The sequence below is a fragment of the Nothobranchius furzeri genome, chromosome 10 (assembly GCF_043380555.1).
Source record: "Nothobranchius furzeri strain GRZ-AD chromosome 10, NfurGRZ-RIMD1, whole genome shotgun sequence".
Lineage (NCBI taxonomy): Eukaryota > Metazoa > Chordata > Actinopteri > Cyprinodontiformes > Nothobranchiidae > Nothobranchius > Nothobranchius furzeri.
The window spans coordinates 59,494,506-59,504,339 of NC_091750.1; positions in this window are offsets into that span (position 1 = coordinate 59,494,506).

A 9,834-nucleotide genomic window follows, 5' to 3' on the forward strand; every position below is an offset into this window, starting at 1 on the left:
GGTGCACCCTAAGCGTCACATCAATCACAACTAAACATGAATTAACCCTCAAGGGGCTTGTACAGACAACAGCCTGTGCATGGAATTACAAATGGAGCATCAAGCGCATATTACCCACAGTCGGGACTAATTTGGTTTCAGACAAACATGAGGTTACCGAGCAGCCACGGCTTCATTATTATCTCTGTCATCATTTGGTCCAGAGTGTTTGTGCTAGCAGCCATACATCAGAAACATCATATCTTCTTCTCCAACTTAAAGGCACTGAGGCCTGTGTCAGCACTAAAAGGTCTCTCACATAGGAGCTCCCTCAGAGACAGAAACACCAGATAGATAATGCTATAACTCTTCTTTATGTCCCTTTCCTCTGGCTCACTCCGGCTAGTATTGATACTACACATACATATACTGTACACACATCACTTACAGTGTGAGGGACTCTATGTAACAGAGTGAATGGACTAGAAATTTTTACTTTAAGAGAACTGTATGTTTTACACCTTTCAGAGCAACAATAGTGTGTGTATTACTGTCGGCACTCTGGAGATGTCACTTATTCTAAAATATGTTATTTTTTAAGACATTTTTCTAGCCTGCAAAAAAAAAAGATTGGATTCAATGAAATCCTTCCTCCGCCTGTGTGAATTCTGCCCATTTCATGATGTTACACTAGATCCCTACAAAGAAGAAGATGACGAAAAAGGGAAAGCAGCTTTGACGAAATGCATGCTGCTCACCCATCAAACTTTGTAACCATTTAGCTAACGGTTAGCATTTTGGTTTTACTCACCTCTCTGGCCTTTTCATCAGATGGTTTTAACTTAGGACATGTGCCGGTTTGAAGAAGTAATGTGTCTGAAAACCCACTCTTTTGGCAGAGCTTCAGCAAGCAGTCATCTATGAAATCATGGTCACAGACAAACACATTCTGGCTCTGCTTTTTAGTGCACCTGAAGACAAAATCCAGCAGTTACTGCTGATTAAACTCTTCATAGGAAAACTAAATATGGATCCTGTACATCACTCAGCAGAAAACATACGTTTGTGTTCTGTGTATTATCAATATTCCAGACTTCATAAGAAAGAAAACACATCAACACAAATGCAGAGATTCAATCACCTGCCCGCTGCGTGCAACTCGGAATGGGTGTTAGTGTTTACAGTCAATAGGAGGAAGACCGGGACATGGTGACACAAACCAGCCCTATCCAGTTGTTTTGAATAGGTAGGCAGATCAGGAGAGTGTCTGCAGCTGAGACAGCAGAATGCATGTGTGAAGATAAAAACACTCAAAAAAAAGTCCACTTAGTATGACATAGGACCTTTAAGTTATATAGATACAACAAGCCAAATTCTTTGGGTGACTTTTTTTTTTGTAGAGTTGAGGAAAAACTAAATAAAAAGTAATTCTGAACTAGCCAGCAACAAACGCTGGGACAGAGAAATGTTTACTTGTATGTTGCATCATCTCTTGTTTTAACAGCTGTCTGTAAGTGTTTTGGAATGGAACAGTGGAATTGCTGTAGTTTCAGCAGTAAAATGTTTCCTGCTTTTATTTGCAGAAGCATCTTGCATGCTGATCTGTTTCAGTTTACCACACATCAAACATTTTCTGTGGATGTGAAGTCTGGACAGAAAGCAGAGCAACTTCAGATCCAGAATAGTTTTCTTTTAAGACTTTAACTGAAAATGTACGTTGTCTGATTTGCAGCATGTTTCTCCACAAGTTATCTACATCATTTACACTAATTTATTCCGGTATCATTCAAAAAATGCTATCTTTTCAGCTCAGTTTGAAAAACAAATTTGAAATATGGATTCTTGATTACACCTTTCCAAAGTTTTAATTTGCACTTGGAGATACAGCAACAAACTTTGCTTATGACAGTTTTCATTCAAGTTTCTTCATATTTCTTGAGCCCAGTCTTATCCTGAAATGTGTAAATACCTAGGCTACAGCAGGTGTGTAACAAATGATTATAAACCGTAAAGGCCGTGTTCCATTTACTAAGGAGAGGCTTCCGTCTGGTGACTCTACCATACAGACCTGATTGGTGGAGTGCTGCGGAGATGGTTGTCCTTCTGCAAGGTTCTCCTCTCTCCACAGAGGACTGCTGGAGCTCTGACAAAGTGACCATCGGGTTATTGGTCACCTCCCTGACGATGGCCCTTCTCCCCTGTTCACTCAGCTTAGAAGGCTAGCCAGCTCTAGGAAGAGTCTTGGTGGTTCCAAACTTCTTCCACTTACGGATGATGGAGGCCTCTGTGCTCATAGGAACCTTTAAAAGAGCAGAATTTTTTCTGTAACCTTTCCCAGCCTTGTGCCTCAAGACAATCCTGTATCGGAGGTCTACACTCAATTCCTTTGTCTTCATGCTTGTGCTTTGACATGCACGGTCAACCCAGGAGCCTTATATAGACAGGTGTGTACCTTTTCAAATCATGTCCAAGCAACTTAATTTACCACAGGTGGGCTCCAGTTAATCTGCTGAAACACCTCAAGGATGATCAGTGGAAACAGAATGCACCTCAGCTCAATTCTGAGCTTCATGTCAAAGGCTGTGAATACTTATGTTCATGTGATTTCTCAAGTTCTTTATTTTTAATATATTTACAACAACTTCAAAGACACTTTTTACACATTGTCATTATGGGGTGTTGTGTGTTGAATTTTATGGGCTTAATAAGTTTAATCCATTTTGGAATTAGGCTGTAACATAAACCAAAAAGTGGAACGAGTGAAGCGTTATGAATACTTTCTGGATGCACTGTGGGATGGAGGATAGGATTTTTATTTAGAAATCTGTTCAGAAACTATTAAAACAAACTCCTGGTTATTTAAGAATATGTAACTTAAGCCTGACTTATACTTCTTCGTTTGCGTCGGTGCAGAGACACTCAACGCCATTATGCATCGACACAAGGGCTCTTCGACAGGCTCACTGAGGGTTAAGGAGAAATTCCCAAACGTTGAAAGTGACGTAAACTGCAAGGCGTACATGATGGGAAATGTGGGTTTAGAGATGGTGACCACATGAAGAGGTAAAGGAGAATGAGGGACAAATTTTTCTGTGTTATAAAGTCTTTGAAATACCTAAACACAACAGTAAATACACTATCGATACATGGGTGTAATGTTGGCATGATACCCCAGAATAGCGCTACGTCCTCTGTTGCCCTGGCGGGGAATTGCTTCCCAGGTGACAGAGAAGTCAGAGAGCAAAACGTCTCTGTCAATGTGTGTGCGTCTCTCCCTTACGGAGCTGATGGAGAAGTATAAATCAGGCTTTAATCAGAAGAAGTAGAAGGACAAAGTTACTGGAATCTCGCTGTTCCAGCTTTAGATATTTTTTATTTAAAATGGAACACACTATGGGAAAATGGTGGGCTCTTTTTTTGAGTATTTCATATCATGTTCAACATGAGCTGCAGCAGTTCAACTATGCTTTTTACCATCTAAAAAAATTGTTAAATTATCAAACAAGGCAAATTTCTTCATTGAGACTAAAATCTATTTTTAAAAGATCTGACAAAAAATCCACTAAAAATATATTATAGAACACAACAGAGATAAAATCTATTTAGAATTCTATTACATTTTTTTCTCATGAATTTTCTGTCATGCATCAATTTGTTTTAAAGATTAGTAAGTAAGTAGTAAGTAAAAGTTTATTTATAAAGCGCCTTTCGCAGATATGAATCACAAAGTGCTGTACAACATGAGTAAAATCAGGGCAAATACCTCTAACCGATAAAAACAGATCATAAAAAACAATAGCAGTGTCAAAAAAGTAAACAAAATCAGGAGTAATAACAAAGTCAAGGTATGAACAAAGACATAGCCATCTTTCACAATATTTAGCGGGGGAACGCCTGGATGAAAAGGTGAGTTTTAAATGTTTTTTGAAGACCTCTACAATTTTGGAGAGACAGAGTTTTGAAGGCAGACTGTTCCAAAGTCTGGGGGCAATAGTCTGAAAGGCCCTGTCCCCTTTGGTTTTTAGTCTGGTTCGAGGAACAGCCAGGAGGTTTTCAGATGTGGATCGAAGTTTCCGTGAAGTGGTGTGTGGGGATAAAAAATCAGATAGATAGCTTGGAGCCTGGTTGTTAAGAGCTCTATAAGTCAGCACTAATACTTTAAATTGAATGCTAAATTCTACCGGGAGCCAGTGGAGGGACTGTAAAACTGGAGTGATGTGAGTTTGCCTGCTGGATTTGGTTAGGAGTCTGGCTGTTGCATTTTGGATGGCTTGAAGGCGTGAGAGGCAGGTTTTGCTGAGATCAGTAAAAAGAGTGTTACAGTAGTCTAAGCGTGATGACACAAAGGCATGGATGATTATTTCCAGCTCTGCCGTTGAAACCAGTTTACGAACTTTTGAAATGTTTCTCAATTGAAAGAAACAAGAACGGGAGATGGTTTTGACGTGAGTCTAAACTTAAAACTGGATCAAAAATAACTCCCAGGTTTCTAATGTTGGACTTGGCTGTTGGACAAAAGGAGGCAATTTCCTGCTCAATTTTTGGCTGAAGTTCTGGGGGAGCTGAGATCAGGGTCTCTGTTTTGTTGACATTGAGAACAAGAAAGTTGCTGGACAGCCAGTTACTGATCTTGGTCAGGCAGAGTACAAGTGTGGCCAGCCTGTCCAACTGGTGTGGCATGAAGGACATATAGAGCTGAACATCATCAGCATAGATGTGGTAGGAGATGTCAGGGAAAGACTGAATGATGCCAGCGAGAGGAAGAATATAGAACACGAGGCTCTAGAACTGAACCTTGTGGGACCCCGCAGGTTAGAGAGGCGGTGCCTGATGAAAAGGTTTCTGACTTCAGTGCGAATGTTCTGTTGGTAAGATAAGAGGAGAGCCAGTCTAGAGCAGAACCTGAGATCCCAGCCAGAGCCTTTAACCTGTTTAGTAGAATGTTGTGGTCTACAGTGTCAAAAGCTGCACTGAGGTCAAGCAGGACCATGACAGAGCATTCCCCAGCATCAGCAGCCATTAGGAGGTCATTATGCACCCTTACTAGAGCAGTCTCAGTTGAGCGCTTCTTCAGAAAGCCAGATAGGATGGGGTCAGAGATCTTTGACTTAGAAAACCAGGATCTGAGTTGAGTTTCAACAACCTTCTCAAGTACTTTACTGATGAAAGGTAGCTTATAAAAGGGCCTATAGTTACTGGTGGAGCTGGCGTGAAGGTTGGGTTTCTTTAAGAAAGGAGTCACCACTGCATTTTTAAAGTAAGATGGAACACAACCTTGACCCAGTGAGCTGCTGATCATAGTCAACAGAGATGGACTGATAGAGGCAAGGGACCCGACTAAAACAGAGGGAGGCAACACATCTGATGAACATGATGAGAGATTCATCTGACTGATTATTGCAGTTAAGTCATTTAGTGTGATTGGGGAGAAGGAGGTGAAAGACCCGGAGCACTGAGGGGCCTCCTCACTGATGGGGGGGAGCTGGTGGAAGCTGGATCTCAGATTCAGCACCTTGTTTGCAAAAAAGTGGAGAAATATGTTACAATCATCAGCTGAAGATAGCTGAGCCTGCTGAGGAGGAGAAGAAACAATGCTGGAGCTGGTATCAAACAAAACCATAAGATTATTCTTATTTTGGCATATGAGGTTGCTGAAGAAAGAAGATGTGGCATTTTCTACAGCTTCGTTGTATGAGTCGAGAAGTTCTTTAAAATATTCGCGATGAACAACCAGACCTGTCCTCTTCTACTGACATTCTGCTTTTCTACAAGAGCGTCTAAGATCAAGAATCTGGTTGTTCGGCCAAGGTGAACTGGAGGCACTGGAACTGCGGCTAGTTTTGTGTGGGACATCCTGGTCTAGAATTTTGAGGCAGTGATCATTAAATGAGTTGGTAAGGAGCTCTACGTCATCAGAAGAAGGAGGTACAAAGTCAAAGAGGGAGGAGAAATTTAAAATGGTAGAACTGTTGACAATACGTCGTTGCTTAGCAGAGACTGGTAAAAGAGATTCAGAATTTAGGTTCATATGAAAGGAAACTGACTTATGGTCACTGAACACAATATCATTTATCTGCAGTTTATCAACAAGAAGTCCATAGGAAAAGACCAAAACCAGGGTGTGGCCTGCTCTGTGAGTAGGTCCAGACACGTGTTGAGAGAAGTTAAAAGAGTTCATCATGTTTAGGAACTTTCTAGTAGAGCTGTTAGATAGATCCTCAGCATGTATGTTGAAATCTCCAACAATGATTATCCTGTCTAGTTTAATAGTTGAAGATAGGAGGTCCTGAAAGTCAGACAGGAAGAATGAAGTAGATCCAGGTGGGCAATATACCAGAATCCCATAAACTGGTAGAATTCGACCAATTTTCATCATGATCATCTCAAATGAGCTGTAGGAGCTTGAGGATATAATTTGGCATGAAAAGCGCTTTTTAAAGATAACAGCTGTTCCTCCACCGCGTCCTGTGGTCCGTGGAGCAGAGAAGAAAGAGCTCACGGAGATGAGTGACGTCATTTTTGCGTTGCCACGACTCAGAAATCCATAAAAAGTTTAAATTTTCGGTGCAGAAAAGATCGTTTAGGATGTGAGACTTGTTGGCGATGGAGCATGCATTAATTTTCATCATTTTCGCAGAGAGATCTGGCGATGTGTGTGCCGCGGGCTCCAAAATGGCGGCTGGTTGGTGGGCTAAGCTATACAGCGACTCCAGGCTATGCCCGCGGAGGTTCTTTGTCTCCCACACCTTCAGGTAGCATCCTGCATCAGGTGCTCCATTGAGCAGCAAGATCAGCCCAACTCCGCTGAGTTTCTGTTGGATCCGCCATGTCACAACCACAGAGCAGCGATCAAGTAGAGCGTCGACTCTCAGGATTTTTCGAAGCTGAACAAAGAAGCCGGCTCTCTTCCCCCATTTCCTCTTCCATGGCCTCCGGGGCAGCGGCAGGCCGACAGGTAACAAAGGGCCGACACCTGGGTTAATGCCAGTTTCCAGTAGCGGTGGGAAAGCGGGTCCGGTATTGGAGTTCTGGGGGTTGATCATTGCGGATCTGATCGACAATAGTAAGTCTCGATCATATGCTAGCAGGGAATCCACACGAGATGAAGAAACAATAAAAAACAACAACTAATCAAAAAAGATCAGGAGCCTGGCAAACGCACAACAACTTATGGGCGCCATCTTGCAAGGAGTGCAAGGAGATTACTTTAATCGTTTCTAGTTCTTACCAAGGCCTGAATCCTATTAGTTTGGAGTGTTTAGCATCAAATTTGAATTTGTGGAGGCGTTTCTACACAATTCAGCAGAAAGTCTGCAGAACCTGTCATGTTTTAACACATGCCACTAAAGGAGAAAACCCAGCAGCTCTTACATTTGTGAATGATGGCCTTGTCTCAAGCCGGCTTGCTGGGATCTGTTTCACACAGAGGAGCTGGAGCACATTTACCTCTTTCCAAATGATATTGTGCGCAACATGCCACCTCTAATAACGCACGAAACAATTTCCTGCTTCTATAGTAGCTCACTTATAAACACAAGTACTTACAAAAACATCAATAACTTTACCTCATCATGTACGCTAAGGTCAGAAAAAGCTGCACCAAGTTAATGATGGGCAACAGTGCTGCAGATGAGAAGGAGGTGGAAAAATCAAAGTCTCGTGGACTAACGTGCACTTTTAATTTTGACCTGCATCCTTTCACAGGCTTGTGAACTAATGCAAACAGAAACTTTCATGGACCGCATTTCTCACCACACACATACACACACACCTTACATAATGGTCTTTGTTTCCTCTTTCCTTTCTTTTCCTGTTCCAATTTGATGGCAGCACAGCCGCCAGGTTCCCCAGATGACCGTTGAGATAGAGCTAACAGATGAAAGCAGCAGTAAGACGCTGGCGGTAATGGTGCTACAGCTCCGGCTTACAGCCCATATTTCTCACTGATGGCTGTGCTGCCCTGCCTCCCTCTGACACCTGCAGGAGTGAGCTACTTGGGAGAGTAGTTAGTATCAGAGAGTTAGAAACATAAAAGAAACGGGGGCTTGTACACAACATGCACTCATGCTTACGTACAGCTATTTACTATCCCTACTACCTCCAATCTGCGCATCAAACATCACACTCCTGTCGGTAAACGATGCACTTTTCGTCCCCCGAAAGTCTCACTTTCGTTGTTTGTGAAGCAGCTGAGCTATTCTTGATTATCTTCAGGTTATGTGGAGGTGCAAGCAAGCCCAAGACTTTAATTAGATCAAACTTGCATGATAGTAAGCCTAAATGAGACAGGTAACAGAAAAAGGGTTAAAAAAGAGGAAGAACAATTTTAAAAATAGCCAAATCAGCAATAACTGATGGAAAACATTTTCTCTGGATCAGAAAACACTAGCTATATCAACAGTAAGTTAGAAAACTAATATTGTTTTTGCATTTTTTGTGACGTTTCAAATAGCATAACATGTATTTACTCTAAACTCTATTATAATACAAGGAAGGCTTCCTTGGCAATTAAATTTAAGGGTATAACAAAGGATCTTTTTCTTCCAGGTGGATCATCTGGACCATCGGTCTGCTTAACTGTCAATCAATCTGGTAAACCATTCACGCAAGCAGTGTTGGGAACGTTACTTTTAAAACGTAATTATAGTTACTGATTGTCAAAAAGTAACTTGGTTACTTACTGAGTTACGAGATTAAAAAAGTAACTAATTACCAAGAAAAATAACTACTTAGTTACTTTTTCATTAAAGAATGCAAGAAAAATGGATTCCCCTCTTAATCAAACTTACTTAATTTACTATAAATTACTACAATAGTGTAAAATGTATGTCCATATGTTTTTTATAAACCTGAATAATTTAAATAAGCACTTCACAGGAGGAACTACTAACGGGAACATTACACTTATCCATACTATTAAAAGGTCACTGTGTGATATTTAACAAGACTCCAATCAGCTAACATTTATAACTGAAAAAAAATAACACCTGTAAAGGTTCACGAGTCTTTAAATGGTCTCTCAGTCTAGTTAAGATACAGAAATGAAATGAAATTTGTTTTTCGTTTTTGTCTTTTTGTTCTTTTTTTCTTTTCTCTTTCTGCAGGTCTAGAAGCAGATTCTTGTTCATTATTGTTTATTTTTGTGGACCCCCCCCCCCCCCCCCCCCCCCACACACACACACACACACACACATCCAATCCAATCCAATTTTATTTATATAGCGTATTTAAAAACAGCATGTCAGCTGACCAAAGCACTGCACAGAGTTAAAACACACACACACCTTTTGTCTCTTCCTTTCTCTTTCACCTCTGTCTCCATGTCTGGTCGGAACTAAAAAGCATTCAAAAACAACAACAATAAAGTTTTAAATATCAGGCGTGACATTAAAAGCGGAAGCTTTGATGCTCCACCTGAGAGTAAATCTGTAAGGCTTGTCACCAGCATTCAGACATCAATTCTGTTTGCTTCAAAGCCAGACAGGACACGCCACATATAAATAAATAAATAAATTACAGAAATGAATGTAATTTTGCAGAGTATTTTTAATTTTACAGCTTCACATAATTGTGTGTTTTAGTTGCATTTCTGTTGCTGATAATCTAGTAATTGTTAAATAAATGAATAAATAAAAATCCTTTAAAATGACACTAGAACAGGCACAAATCTGATGGAGGACTTAAATTTACTAACTTGGGTCGGATTCAACCACAGAAGAGCTGAAGCTGGGTGGTAAACACACACAGGTAGTTCTAATAACAACCTGAGCTCCATGACGTCTGAGACTGATGCATCAGTGTTACAGTGGGACTAAAGACATGATCAGAAACAGGTTACAGCTGGATGATCTAGGA